This window comes from Crocodylus porosus, unplaced genomic scaffold, assembly GCF_001723895.1.
Source record: "Crocodylus porosus isolate Cpor-Errol unplaced genomic scaffold, CroPor_comp1, whole genome shotgun sequence".
Lineage (NCBI taxonomy): Eukaryota > Metazoa > Chordata > Crocodylia > Crocodylidae > Crocodylus > Crocodylus porosus.
The window spans coordinates 52,322,308-52,337,023 of record NW_017728907.1 but is presented as its reverse complement, the minus strand read 5'-3'; the positions used below and the strand labels follow the sequence as shown (position 1 = coordinate 52,337,023).

General features: G+C 43.6%; 1 long non-coding RNA gene across 1 annotated transcript in view; it reads left to right on the top strand.

Moving 5' to 3' along the window:
* Positions 1-11,835, top strand: part of LOC109307463 — a 29,929-nt gene extending 18,094 nt beyond the window's left edge. The window contains exon 3 of the long non-coding RNA XR_002100271.1: positions 10,573-11,835. This is a non-coding gene — a long non-coding RNA (uncharacterized LOC109307463). The remainder of the gene's footprint in view (positions 1-10,572) is intronic.
* The last annotated feature ends 2,881 nt before the right edge of the window (positions 11,836-14,716 follow it).

Here is a 14,716-nt window from a genome sequence, read left to right as displayed (position 1 = left end):
GTGTAATTGTTTATTTCTCAATCATCTCCCTTTATATGAAGGGAATTACAAAATAAATGAAAATTCCAAACTGAACATGGCAGGCAGCTTTTAATGAATTTGTCAGAGATATTTTTAAAGGAAATTCTAATTAATTGTTTGACGATGGGACCAACATTGCTCCTGTTGCAATCAGTGACAAAAATGTGGTTTCCTTCAGTGAAGTAGAACAGGATCTTTCTTTCCCCTTCACATCTGGTCTTTACCCTAGGGATCTTGGAGAGAGTGACGAGAAGGCTCCTCTGTATCCTAACCGACGGGTTGGGAAGGTAGCCAGATGAACTTTCCCCAATTTGTAATTTCTGTTTTGTTTCTTTTTTTCCCCCCTTTTGGAGGGGTTGTGTGGCAGGACAGACAACACCAAGGGACTAAGTCCCCTGAAAAGAAAAAAGTCCCGGTAAAAGGGAAGAAAGTGCAAGATAGAGGTGCCAGCAGGGCAGTTCCTTTCCATCCTCCTTTTTTTCCCTTCCCTTTTTTTTTCTTGTGTTATTTGCTGTTTGGTCTCTCAGCTCCTAACTTGAGACAGTTTAGGGCAGGAGGAGGCCCAGCTGAGGCTAGGTAGGGGTTTCACTAAACCATCGTAGGAGAAAGTGCTGGGGACAAAAGACTTAAGAGAACATCGGGGTCAAGAGCACTGTGGCATTGGAGGAATGGCTGATAAGATCCGCTGAGGTTGGCATGAGGCTGGGGTGTAAGGGAGGTGGAGCCCCACAGCTGGCCATCGTTTCATAGTTAGTAGGGTCAGACGGGACCTGAGCAGATCATCGAGTCCGACCCCCTGCCATGGCAGGAAAGAGTACTGGGGTCAAACGACCCCCTCAAGGTGTTCATCCAGCTTCCTCTTAAAGGCCCCCAGGGTAGGAGCCAGCACCACTTCTCTTGGAAGTTGGTTCCAGATCCTAGCCACCCTGACCATGAAGTAGCGCCTCCTGATATCTAGCCTAAATCTACCCTCTGCCAGCTTGTGACCATTATTCTTAGTCACTCCTGGTAGTGCTTGGGGGAACAGGGACTCCCCAATACCTGCTGGTCCCCTCTGACTAGTTTGTAACAGGCCACTAGATCCCCCTGTTTATCCACCACTGAGGAGCCCCTGGTGGGTTACCCCCCCACTGAATTTACATTCAAAGTCATGGCATGGAAAGTTTGGGGGTGGCCCCCTCAGTGATAAGCATCTTCCTCAGGGTCTGCAAGAAACTTTGGGACGTCCGTCACCGACCGTCCGTGCCAAGGCAGCACGCAAATGGCTGTTCAAGGCCAGGCAGTCACAGTTGCCATAAAGAAGAGGGAGAACGCCTTTTCTTTGTTGCTGCAGAGAACAGGATGCATAGCAATGGCTTGAGGTTGCAATTAGGTAGGTTTCAGGAATATCAGGAAAAGTTTATTCACTGTTAGAACAGGGAGGTAGTAGAATAGACTGCTTAGAACTTGTGGAATCTCCTTTATTATGAGATTTTGCAGAAGAACTTGGATAAGCACTGTCAGGGATTATCTGGGAGAAGCTATGCCTGGAGTGTGCTGTGAAAAGCAACAGTTGGAGGCCCAAGTGCATTTCCCCAAAAACAGATGAGTTGCTGGGAGATCACAAAAATAGCTCTGCAGTCCAGATCAGCTGGATATTGGTCAGGACTGTGCTCAACAGCTGGAGAAAAAAGGAGAGGTCCATAACCAGCTTACTTATTGTCACAGGAGCACTGAGGTACCCTGTTCCTAAGTAATGGAGAAGGGGAGCTGCCAACCTCCAGGGGCAGCTCAGGTGCCGGTTGCTGCGGCAACCGGGTGGGTCATGTGACTGGAAGGGGGCAGGGCAGGGCCTTTATAAACAGCCCAGGCCGGAGCCCAGAGAGCAGTTCCCTTCTGGCCGCCGCAGGAGCAGGAGCTCTGCGGGGAAGCTGAGCAGCCTGAGTCAATGGTTGCAGCCTGACCACCTTGACCGGCTGCAGTGATGCAGGCAACTGAACCCTATAAGAGACCATGACTAAGGAGCCGAGTGAGTGCAAGCTTTGTGTTATAAGCCGGTAGGCTTCTTGTTTGTGTTGCAGGCACTTGGCTCATGGTTTTGTTATGGTTACACTGGAGGACTGGGTGAGGCTGTAGGGGCGTGAGGAGGCCTCAGGGGATCTCCCCAGCAGTGTGGGGGTTCCCAGTGCCCTGTGTGGGCAACAGAGTGGTGCCTGGGGCGGCACCACTATGCAGTGCTGAGGCGGCACAGCAGGTAGCCCTGAGTGAAGGCTAGTAAGAGGCCCAACCAGGGCAGAGGACCCCGCTCAAGAGGCTGAGCACCAGAGTGAAGCCTGTAGGGACTCATGTTGAGCTCCAGGTGTGGGAACCACATGAGTGGAAGCCTAGGGTGGGTGCTGCAAAGATGATTAGCCTGGTGAGGGCGACCCAGGGGCTATTTAGGGCCCAGAGAAGGTGCCGGGAAGCCGTGGGAGTGGGCACGTGTTGAAGAGAGGCCCCAGGCAGGGCATGAACGATTAACAGCCACCCCAAGACGGGTGCAGTCTAAAGGGGTTCCAGAGGGCTTCCGCAGCAATAGGAATCCCAAGGAACCAGAGGGGCCAGGTAAGGCCCCGGCCACCTAAGCCTAACTGGACTCACATCATTGACGGGACCCAGTGGGACTAGAGGGGCCAGGTAAGGCTTAGGTCACCTGAGCCTAATTGGACTACCATTATTGACAGGACCCAGTAGGGCTAGAGGGGCCAGGTAAGGCTTAGGTCGCCTGAGCCTAATTTGACAACTGATCCAGATAATGAATATGAAGAACTAATACAGAGTGTGGAGGGGTGCCAGAGAAGGGCGCTGGTTGCGGGCCCAGCCCAGGGGCGCCAGAGAAGGGCGCTGGTTCCGGGCCAAGCCCAGGGGCGCCAGGTAGGGCGCTGGTTGCGGGCCAAGCCCAGGGGCGCCAGGTAGGGCGCAGAAGGTTAAGGACCAGATAACGTCCAGGAAGAGCTGCAAGGCTTGGGGCATGCTGAAGGGGAAGTAGGAGGCACGCATTGCCCATAAGGCTGGGGTGAGAGCACCCCACTAGGAACGGAGGTAACATTGGCACGGTGTCAAAGGTGCAAGTAGGCAGCCTCCCATAACTGAACTTAAGATCAAAGACATGGCGGGCGAGTAGAGGGTGCTGGATTGCCTGATTGACACGGCAAGGGGCGCTAGTGAGCTCACGGCTGCTCCTAGGCCCCACCCGTGACACTTATGAAAGACAATTAAAGGAACTGGGATAAGTTTATGGAGAGGACTGGGGAGAAAAGAGTTCTAGGTAGAATCATAGATAAGTAGGGCTGGAGAAAACCTCCATAGATCATCTAGTCCAGCCCCCTTACTGAGGCAGGATCATCCCTGGATGATCTGAAACACTGGATGAGGTACATCATGTTTTGGGCTAGGCACATATAGGATCTATAAATTGATTGTTTTGTTGGGGATTTACAGCTTTTATGACACAGCTACTTCAATAATAGGTAGCTGTGTGGATTAGTTATTAATAGATGTCACGGGCACGCTCGGATGAATGGCCAGGCCACGTTATAAGTCAGCAGTGCGCTAGGCCTCGATGCAAAGGTCTCTGGATGGGTGGCGTCTGCTACCCTCATGTAGCAGAAGATCACCTGCCTTGAAACTGCCTAACAAACAAAAGCAAGGTAATAATAGCTGGCGTGAGTTGAAATAAAACGCTGCAGCCCAAAGTTTTGATATGGCACACAATTGGTCACTGGGAACAAATTGCTGAGGAAAAAGATGACTGATTGGTTGCTGGAAATAAAATGCTACAGCCTAACAGTACAAAAGCAGTCGTGGGAAAAACCCTGACGGGGGAAGTTTGGAACAAAACTTCAAGCGTGAAAGGGCCCGCGGACTAATCCCCCGCCAGGGCCGCCCCTCCCCAAGCACCATCTCGGGTCGGTTTTTGAGTCCTCCGTGAAGTGACTAGTGTTCCCCAGCCATGAAGCTGCTCCTGTTTGCCTTTGTGGTAAGCATGGAAGCCTAACTGTTAAATAGCCTCTTGAAATCTATGAGCCGTTGACCAGGTCTGAGACTAGGGCCCTGGCCAGCTGCACCAAGACCACACCTGGTTTCGAACGCAAGGGGCCTCGGCCTGAACCTCGTGACCCAATGGACACAATTCCCCATTGTTAACTGTTTGTGATTGTTTTAATTGTTTACATATGTAAGTCGTTGAGATTAGCGTGGAAAGTAGTAGTAGCAAAGTATTTTGTGCATTTTGTTAAGTAGAAATAAACAGTTTGGTATAACTCAAGCCACGTCCTTGTCAATGCCTACTCCACCAACACAGCCACGCCTAGGCATCTCCAACCTAGTGCGACAATAGATAATAAGTTAATAGATAATCAAGCATTATTTAACAATCCGTCATCAAATTATGGCAAAAAATGGGTCACTTATTAGGAGTATAGTTCTCTGGTCACTGTGTGTATGTATACAAGGCATCTCTGGGCAGGGAAGGTCTTGAGCAGACCCATTCACTTGTTCCTGCTCACAGGCACTCGATCCAGAAATGAGATGGTAACACTACTTTATGGGTGTCCTTTGTGACTGCTCCCAATCATGCTAAAGGCAAAGAATGAGCAATCACAGTGATGCCCCAGGCCCAACATCGCTGTCATGCTTCCAGTTTTGGTGCTTGCTTGAGAACAGCCCTCCCAGAATGTTGGGGATGCAATGCAAACATACCCTATATAGTCGGTGACCATGAATCAAATGGGTTCATTCAGCTGGGTTCCATTTATTATGTAAAGATGGGGAACAAAATCATACTGCTTTAAAACAATAATGATTTTAATGGTTAGCAACTGGAGCTTGTTTCAGTGCATGAAACTCTCAAGCTTCATTTATGATGGTCTTTTCTGAAGCAATTATAAGACTGTTCCACAGTAATTTACCATATTAATATACATATATAAATGCTAAAAATATTATGCTGATTTCCATATTTTAATAACATTAAAATGACTAATAACAGAGACAAATGTGTAAAGACATTTAAATTAGATTATGTTCCTAAAGTGTTAATTAGTATACTCTGCTTTTCAGCATGGAAACATAAGCTATGGACACACATTACATTTGTAGCACAATATATGCACCCTTTGGCACAAAAAAGTGGATCCACCACAAAAATGTTCCTCTATCAAAGAGGATCTCTGCAGCACCACCTGTAACATGTAGACAATTATATATAGTGCTGCTAGACATGTCTCAGTCCTCCTGAACCCCATCATAACTCAACTCTAAGGAACTTGGTCTGTAATTCACACCAAACGCTATTACTCTAGTGTCAGGAAGCCAAGCTCATGCCACCATGTCCACTTGCAGCTCAGCACAAAGGCACATCAAGGCCTCTCACTCATTGCTTCAGGTTATACCAAATCAGCTTGCATCACCAGTTCAGAGCATGGCACCTGCAGCATACACAAGTGTACATGCCAGAACCACGACACCTGTAATACAACTGTCCCTGCCAAACGTAACAAAGACTTCAGAGCTTCCATGGAGAAACCCCCATCTCCACCCTGCAACTGTTCCAGAGTGGGTGCTGGAGGAGCAGGACTTCATGGTTTGAGAGCCAAGAACTGGAGTGACAGAATCACTGCCCAGGGGACAGCTCCAATGAGACTTTTGTCATTGCTGGGGTTATCCAAGCCCTTGACATCACAGTAGGTCCTGGCATTGCATGCTCACTGAACTATACCCTCCACCTTGCATGCTGTTGGTGAAGCCCCAGGCTTCCTGAGTCCCTTTCTGCTGAGTGTCTTTCTCTGCACCCAACAAGCCACCCTTCATTGCCATCCCCAGTAGCCAGTGCCTTCTAACAGCTCGCCACTGCAAGTCAGTGATCCACCTCCCAGTGTCCTGCATCCAGTCACAAGGGGAATAGACAGCAGCATCTAGCCACAGCGGCCAGTTACCGTTACTAGTGAACACTGACCCAGTTCTGCCCTGCAGCTATCTGAGCCTACAGAAAAGGCTGTTGCCTCAGTGGGTGGGGCTTTCACGCTGCTGGGCCAGGTGTCTGTTTTTTAAGTCCTGCCAGGGTATGAGTCAATGATGTGATGGGTATAAACTGTTCAGGAAGGACAAGCAGGGGAGAAGTGGAGGAGGAGTTGTGGTTTATGTTAAAGAGCTGTATGATTGCTCAGAGCTCCAATATAAAATTGGACATAGGCCTGCTGAAAGTCTCTGGGTTAGGATCAGAGGGGAGAGCAAGAAGGGTGATGTCATGGTGGACATCTACTATAAACCACCAGACCAGGAGCAGGAGGCTTTCTGCAGATGGCTAGCAGAAGTTTCCAGATCACAGGCTCTGGTTCTCATGGGGGACTTCAGTCACCCTGACATCTGCTGGGAGCTCAGCACAGCAGTGTGCAGGCAATCCAGGAAGTTTTTGGAGAGTGTTGGTGGGGTATGTAGTAGTGGATGGCAACTTGGGCAGCAGTGCTCATGAGATGACTGAGTTCAGGAGCTTGAGGAAAGGAAAGAAGGAGAGCAGCAGAGTAAGGATGCTGGACTTCAGAAAAGCAGACTTTGACTCACTCGGGAAACTGGTGGGTAGGATACCCTGGAGGCCAGTCTGTGGGGGAAAGGAGTCCAGGACAGCTGGTTGTATTTTCAAGCAACCTTACTGAGGGTGCAGGAACAAACCATCTTGGTGCGTAGGAAGATTAGTAAGTATGGCAGAAGACCAGCTTGGCTTAGCAGGGGTCTCTTCAATGAGCTAAAACAAAAAAAAAAACAAAAAAAGGAAGCTTACAAGAAATGGAAACTTGGACAAATGACTCCAGAGGAGTATAAGAGTATTGCTTGTGTATGCAGAGATGAAATCAGGCAGGCCAAAGCACAACTGGTATTGCAGCTAGCAAGGTACTTGGGGGGTTTATACAGGTATGTCAGGAACAAGAGGACAATCAGAGAAAGTGTGGGTCCCTTTCTGAACGGCAGAAACAACCTAGTGAGAGATGATGCGGAAGAGGCTGGAGCACTTAATGCCTTTTTTACCTCAGTCTTCACAGGTAAGATCAGCTCTCAGACTACTGCACCTGGCAGCACAGTTTGGGAAGGAGGTGAGTAGCCAACAGTGGCAAAAGAACAGGTCACGGGCTATTTAGAAAAGCTGGATGGCTGGACACAATGCACCTGAGAGTGCTGAGGGAGTTGGCTGATGTGGTTGTAGAGCCACTAGCAGTTATCTTTGAAAACTCATGGTGATCAGGAGAGGTTCCAGATAATTGGAAAGATCCTCAAGACATCCATTTCTAAACATGTGGAGGAGAAGGTGATTAGGAGCAGTCAGCATGAATTCACCAAAGACAAGTCACGCCTAACTAACCTGAATGACTTCTATGACATGGTGACTGGCTCTGTAGATGCAGGGAGAGCTGTGGACATGATATACCTTGACTTTAGCAAGGATTTTGATACTGTCTCCCACAACATTCTTGCAAGCAAGCTAAAGAAGTATGGGTTGGATGAATACACTGTAAAGTGAATAGAAAACTCACTGGATCATTGGCCTCAAAGGGTCATAATCAATGGCTCAATGTCTAATTGGCAGCCAGTCTCAAGTGGAATGCCCCAGGAGTCAGTCCTGGGGCTAGTTTTGTTCAATACTCCCATCAGCCTGAGTGCAGGATGTACCATCAGTTATCTAGAAGATGGGATGGATTGCACCCTCAGCAAGCTTGCAGATGACATCAAACTGGGGGTGGGGGAAGGTGTTGATATGCTGGAGGGTAGGGCAAGGATTCAGACTAATTGGAGGATTGGACCAAGAGAAATCTCATGAAATTCAATAAGGACAAGTGCAAAGTCAGTCCCGTATCTGGGACAGAACAAATCCATACACCGGTACAAGGTGGGGGCTGACTGGAGAAACAGCAGCTTTGCAGAAAAGGACCTGGGGGTTACAGTGGACAATAAGCTGAATATGAGCCAACAGCACGCCCTTATTGTGAAAAAGGCTAACAGTTTACTGGACTACATTGTGAAAGTGCTGCCAGCAGATCAAGGGAAGATTATTCCCCTCTATTCTGCACTGATGCAGCCACATCTTGAGTCCTGTGTCCAGTTTTGGGCCCCCCACTATGGGGACAAATTGGAGAGCGTCCAGCAGAGGGCAGTAAAAATTGTTCAGGGGCTGGGGGACATGACTTCTGGGGGTAAGCTGAGAGAATTGAGTTTATTTAGTGTGGAGAAGAGAAGACTGGGTTAGGGGAGGAGGGATGGAGACTTAACAGCAGCCTTCAACTACTTGAAGGGTGGTTAAAAAGAGGATGGAGGTGGACTGTTCTTAGTGGCGGCAGATGACAAGGAGCAATGGGCTCAAGTTTCAGCAAGGGAAAGTGAGGTAGCTTTTAGGAAAATTGTTCCTAGTAGAAGGGTAGTAGAGCACTGGAACAGGTTACCCAGAGAGATTGTGGAAACTCCATCCTTGGAGGCATTTAAGATCTAGGTAGAAAACCTTGGCTGGAATGGAGTAATTGGGATGGTCCTGCTTTGATTAAGGGGTTGACTGGATGACCTCCTGAGGTCCCTTCCAACACTAATGCTCTATGGTTCTAGATATTGGGTTCCCTCTCAGAGCTCCAAGTCTTTCTCCTCTGCTCTGTGGAGACTCTGCAGGGAACCAAGCATATTTTGTCCTTGGAATAATTCCTTATCCTAGCAATTCTCAATCTCATGTGCCTCTAACCAGACCTTGCAGTCTTGCAAAGAAAGTTTCCTGGCATATGGAGTTGTTCCTCTTCTGCATAAGAAATGCCCGTAATTATCAATTGTTCTGAAAATAACTTTTACCATAAGCAATCAGTCAGGCATGTAAAACAGAAAAAAGGATTAATTAAACAAGGAAAATCATAAAACCCAGCAACTAGTAGTTTGGCAAGACAGAGAGCAAGAGAAATCAACTGAAAAAAAATCTCACCTTGTTTCTCTATCTAAACATGACTTCTGAGACCAGTACCTGCATCTAGCACTGTATTCAAAGATGTGTTCCTCAGCCAAGCATTTTGCCAACTATCAGGTTGTCCCAGCTTCCCTCACGGGTGGGCCTAGATGGATTCCATAAGGCCAGGGGTACTTAGGCAACCATTTGCCTCACCAAACACTTCCTAAATACCGTAACCCTATCTATACTTTCCTATTCAATTCTTGGGAGCTTGTGTATTATGTAGATAATTTTCTTTCTCTTCTTCCTCTTTCTGTGATGTCAGTTGCCATCCTGATTCAATATTATATTCCAGGAAGACAGAAATATTTACATCCGTTGCATATAGTTGTCTTCCAGAAAATTCTAATCACGTTTCCTCGGTTATCATTTATTTAAGACAGATATAGGTGCTGTCTCTGTAAAACTTTAAAAAAATACACTCTAATCCTCTTCTGTATAAAACAGAGGTACTTCCCTTTCAAATGCAATCAGTCACTGTTTGGGTTGATGCCTCTGATCATTAACACTTCCCTGACATATTCAGAATTTTCTAAAATACTGCTGGAGTTTTTTGTCTTTATTCAAAATATGACAAACAGCCATTTAAAATAGTTTACTACTGAACATTCAGCCTTTTTTCTCCTGAATGTATGGATTACAGGGTTCTATTTAATTTGTTTCTTCTCTATCTAGGGGAGATATAAATGGAAACTGATGGCAATCTGACATCTATCATTGCACTGATATAGAAACTTTGTCACTTTAATTGCTGACTCCTGATTTCCTCAAGAGAGGATATTTTGTCACTTGCTTCTCTCAACAAGAGCACATTTCTTTATTTGGAATTATTGCACAATACTTTTCTATAGTACAACGAGATTTAGAAGTGCTTCTAGCTTGTAAAAATTACTGTATTAACAAGAAACTCCAACTGTGTCTCAATTCAAGTAGACATAACTACTTTAATGTTACAAAAAAGGGAAAGTACATAATATATAGTTGAATATTACTTTCAAACCCATTTGATTAGTGTTTAAAAGCTAGCCAATATATCTTCATCCATGTGAAGCCTACCTGAGCAGAGCTCTTTACAGATTTGGAGCCTAAAAGACTACTAAGAAAATTTGGTAGTACAATGTGCATACCCAAGAATATGATCAAAAGAAACAAAGCAGAAGAGATATTCTCCTACCTTTACATTTGTGATTAAACATTCAACAGTCTGGATCCGTGGGTGTTAATTCTATTGTTTATTCTAATAAAGCAGTCTGGCTTGTCACAAAACTTTCTATTTGCCATCCTTATGTATTTTTAAAAACTCTGTGTGTCTGAAGAAACTACCGAGCATGCACAACCCCCAGTAAATCGTGGGAGAACTGTGAACACTGTCGATAATAGGCCCAGTCTGAGAAACTCAGAATAATTTAAGAGGCAAGGATTTTTGTGGTTTAATATCTTTTTATTGGACCAGCTGCATGGTTGGGACAGTTCTAGCTTTCAAATGCAGGGCACGTGAAGAGATTTGCATTCAACTTAAATCTCAACTAAATATTTCTACGTTTTATCTTTATTATATACAGAGAACATCTGGAACCCAGAGGAGAATACAATGGCCATATATACAGAGAACATCTGGAACCCAGGGGAGAATACAATGACTATATGAACAATGTGCATCCTAATGTTGTTTGAAATTTGAATTGTGTTTGGGATTTGGGATTAAGCTTTTCATACTTTCATCTTTTGGCCCCAGTTGGATGTGGGTGAACTACTCATAAAAGAAAAAGCAGATATTCTTTATTTGAAACAATACAAATCAAATAATACTAGCAGCAGATATTCCAGTGTTGTAGGATGGATGAGCTAAACATGAGAGCAAAGTCTCATAGAGACAGAACTGACTATAGAGAGGACTGCTCTGTCATTTTTTTCTTTCAAAATATACACAAAGGGGTATTTAAATAACCCAGTAATATAATTTTATAAAAACAAGGATGGAATTCAATATGTGCTGTACCAAATTCCCAGCTGTTCAAGTATAGTGATAAAAACTAAAAGAGAAGGCTAAGATAAATTCTATTATACAGATACATTTTATTTTCAAAATTGCAATGCATAGAAATAAAGAACAACTGTAATGCTTAGCAGAGGTGGTTGTTTGTTTGTTTTAGGGCCTGTAATTTTAAATTTAGTCTAACATCAATTAGTTTTGTAGTTCATATTATTTATGTAGCTCTATGTGAGGTCTCTGTCAAGGTTCCTAAAATACATGCAACTTATTAGTCTGTTAAGGTAATCATAGTATGCTCCTGTCTGTGGTTTGCATCATGTCCACAAAGAGATTTTTTTTTTCCCGTGCTGGGTGTAGTCCAGGACAAGATGATTAAAATTAAATCTTATTTTAGTAATTCTACTGAACAGTGCTTATTGTGATAGGAAGCTATTTGATACCTGTTTTTCTTTCCTTTTATGTATGATGTAAATATTAACACCAACACTTTCAGACCTGGGTGCCTAGAATTAGAAACCTGATTTTATATTTTATGCTGCTAAATATGTGGCCTTCACATCTAAGGTCCCTGATCACCTGCCAGTTCCTTTGAATTCAATACAGTCATATCTGCTTATATCGGGTCTGGATGTTGCTGAGTATATTTACAGTCCTTTCCCGTGGTAAAATAATGGAAAAATATATTGTGATAAAACTAAACATCTAAAAGATAAGGGAACCACAAGCATTAAGGAAAATAGGTATATAAAAAGTGACTCATTACTTTATTATTTTTTTATCAGTGGAAGTCTGGTGTAATAGATGTGATTTATCATAGCCTGGCTATGTGAGGATTTAGGCCTAGCCTTCACTGAAAAGTTTTCTTGTGTCTGAACAGTATGACACAGTACGATCTGCATAAACCAGGATAAACTGAATTCAGCTTTTTATGAACTAGCCCAGATTAAAAACCTAAAGGTGTTCTTATATGTGCTCTGGGGCTCATGGGAGGTGCTTTAGTTAGAGCAGCTCTTGGAGCTCTTGGAGCTGCTCTAATTAAAGCTCCCCAAGAGTCTTGTGTATCGGTGTCCCTATGCTTTAAAATGGAGGCGGGGACACTTTACCTACATCTCATTGAACAAGGTTTAGTTAAAACGCTCTTGCCACCATTTTGAAGGGTGAGGACACTGATACACAAGACATGGAGGCTGGCCGGAGCACGGTAATTACCTTGCCCCAGCAGACTCGATTAATCTGTAATTACAGTGGATCAGGGCAGCTTCTTGGCTCATGAACAGTCACCCTTTGAGCTCAGACTTCAGAGTTTAATTCCAGTTAGTTGCAGTGATGCTGAATGCTGTTTATTCCAGTCTACACTGATTTCTGAACGTTACTGAGCATACAGTTTGCTAATGTGATTGTTCTGCCCCTTTTCCTATACTGAAAACTGTCAGAACAAAATCCACTTTATTTTCCCATTACTGCATTTGCTCTAGAAGGATAATAAATAGGAAGAAAACCAGTGTGTTGCTGGTCAAAAGGGCTGTGTATCCATTGGTCTTGTGTCATAGGCCTTGTCTACATGGGCAAAAAGATGTGCTTTTTCAATCAAATAAGCTAAGCCTAGGCTAGAACGTGACCACCTGAAACAATCTAAAAGATGCTTCCATAGGTGATGAGGGCTCAGCTGAGATACACTAACAGTTTATTCAGCGAGGCTGTTCTGATTAGTGGATGGAACTGAACTAGAACTTGGTAGACCTCAGTTCTACTACAAATTGTGCAATTGGCCTGCTAAGTGATCTTGGGCCAGTCACTTCCCCCTTGTGTGCCACAGCTTTTCTATCTGTAAATTGGGGATAATGATTCTTTGCAGTAGTTTGCGATATGTCCATGAAGAGTTCCATATACAATCTCAGTATTATTATTATATTGAAAGTGATGATGATAACTTGGTTAAAGTGACTTATATGAAAAGCATCCCTTTTTGCTATTATAGACGTGGCTGAAGGTGGTTAGGATTTAGCTAACAGGCTGTATTTTCTAACAGACCTCTGAAGCAAAAAATAAGTATTAGTTATTAGACAGCCTGCTGTTTTATTTTCTGTGACAACACACATTTCCTTGTTAAAATGCTTGCTTTATTTTTGGCCTACACCAAAACAAATCCAAATGAATTTTGTTCAACTATTGTTTATAGTAGCAACAACAATTCCTATTGATTTTAGTAGCAGTTGTAAATATTGAGTGCCTCTCAGGATCATTTCAACAGTAATGTATTTTTTAGAGTTTTAGAAGAAAAATATATTTTCCAACATTTTGACTAAGACATTTTAAGTAAAATCAGAGCTATTCATTTTATTTAGAAAATATTTCTCTTGGAATTTTTTATTTGTGTTTGGTGATAGCAAATCTGTTTTGAGACTTTTAATTAACAGTGTCCCAAGAACACAGTTTTCTATTTTAATGTTATCTTCATATTGCACATTTTGTTTTGAGCTCTAGTGTATAAGTAGAACTCTGTGTGCAAAAAGAATAGCTTACTTTCAAAACTGTTGAAAGCTTTGACCTCAAGGGCATAGAAACTGTTGACTCATTGTTTCTACTGCATATAATATTAGGCCTTTGTCACATCCAGGAATGACATCATCATCTTCACTGTTAGCAGCAGGTATCTTATAAAATAAGAAATGCATAGCTTTACATTTTTCCTGTATTTGTTCTTAATAATTATGTGGATAATCCGCTACCAAGATTTAGGTTATTTCTAATTAAACATTTCAGCCAGATTTTTTCCCACACTTATACATGCTATACAGGAACAAGACATACTGGCAGGGAGTTTAAGAACTGCCGAGCTAGTGCCACTGATGGCTCTAGGTTCTCCAAAGGGACGAGAGGGAAGGCAAAAGGGGGTTGATGAGACCAAAGAAAACAGATACTGCATTTTCTTCAAGGACAGTTCAGAGCAAGGACTCCTTAGAGACATTGTCTATACCTGGAATCTAGGGCCTACTTGAACTCTTCTTAGGATAGTCCAGCTCTGCACTACTTCCAATACAGGCTTGTATCTTAAAGACAAAGTGTACTTTTTAACATAAAAAATCTGTTAGAATAATGGTGAAGAGCCATGGAACTTCAAAAGCAAGGAGCACAGCCCTGAGCTCAACCCTGCTGTCCCTAGCCCTTCCAGAATAGACAGTCCTTTCCTAGGACATCTCATAGCACTAGATTACTTTTATACTACCTAGGTATGCTGTCATGACATAGTCCAGCAGGATGAGTTAGGAATTTTGATTAGGATTACTCTAAATTTTCGTTAGAACATTTTAGAAAAACTAACAGCTATTTAAAACAATTTTAAAATATAAAATGGGTATTTCAGTGTTAAAATACAAATAAAAATGGCATTGTGTTTATATGTGGGCTAGCTGCTTACATTGCAAAATGAATATATAGTGTTGTTTAAAATGATGAAAAGTAGATCCCTGAAAATAAGATTCTCTTGGAAATGCAGACAAAACAACAACTGGTATTTTTATAACATAGAGTACTAAGGGATTTATCCACTCCAAATTTGCATCTGTGACTAGTTAGTCTTCTAGCCTATAGAGCTGCAAATGTTTTGACCTGATCTCTGATGGCACTTCCCTGTTAGAAGTCTCTGCTTATATATGCATTTTTCTCAAGGGTAGAATAATAAATTGGTACATCCTGCACTCAGGCTGATGGGA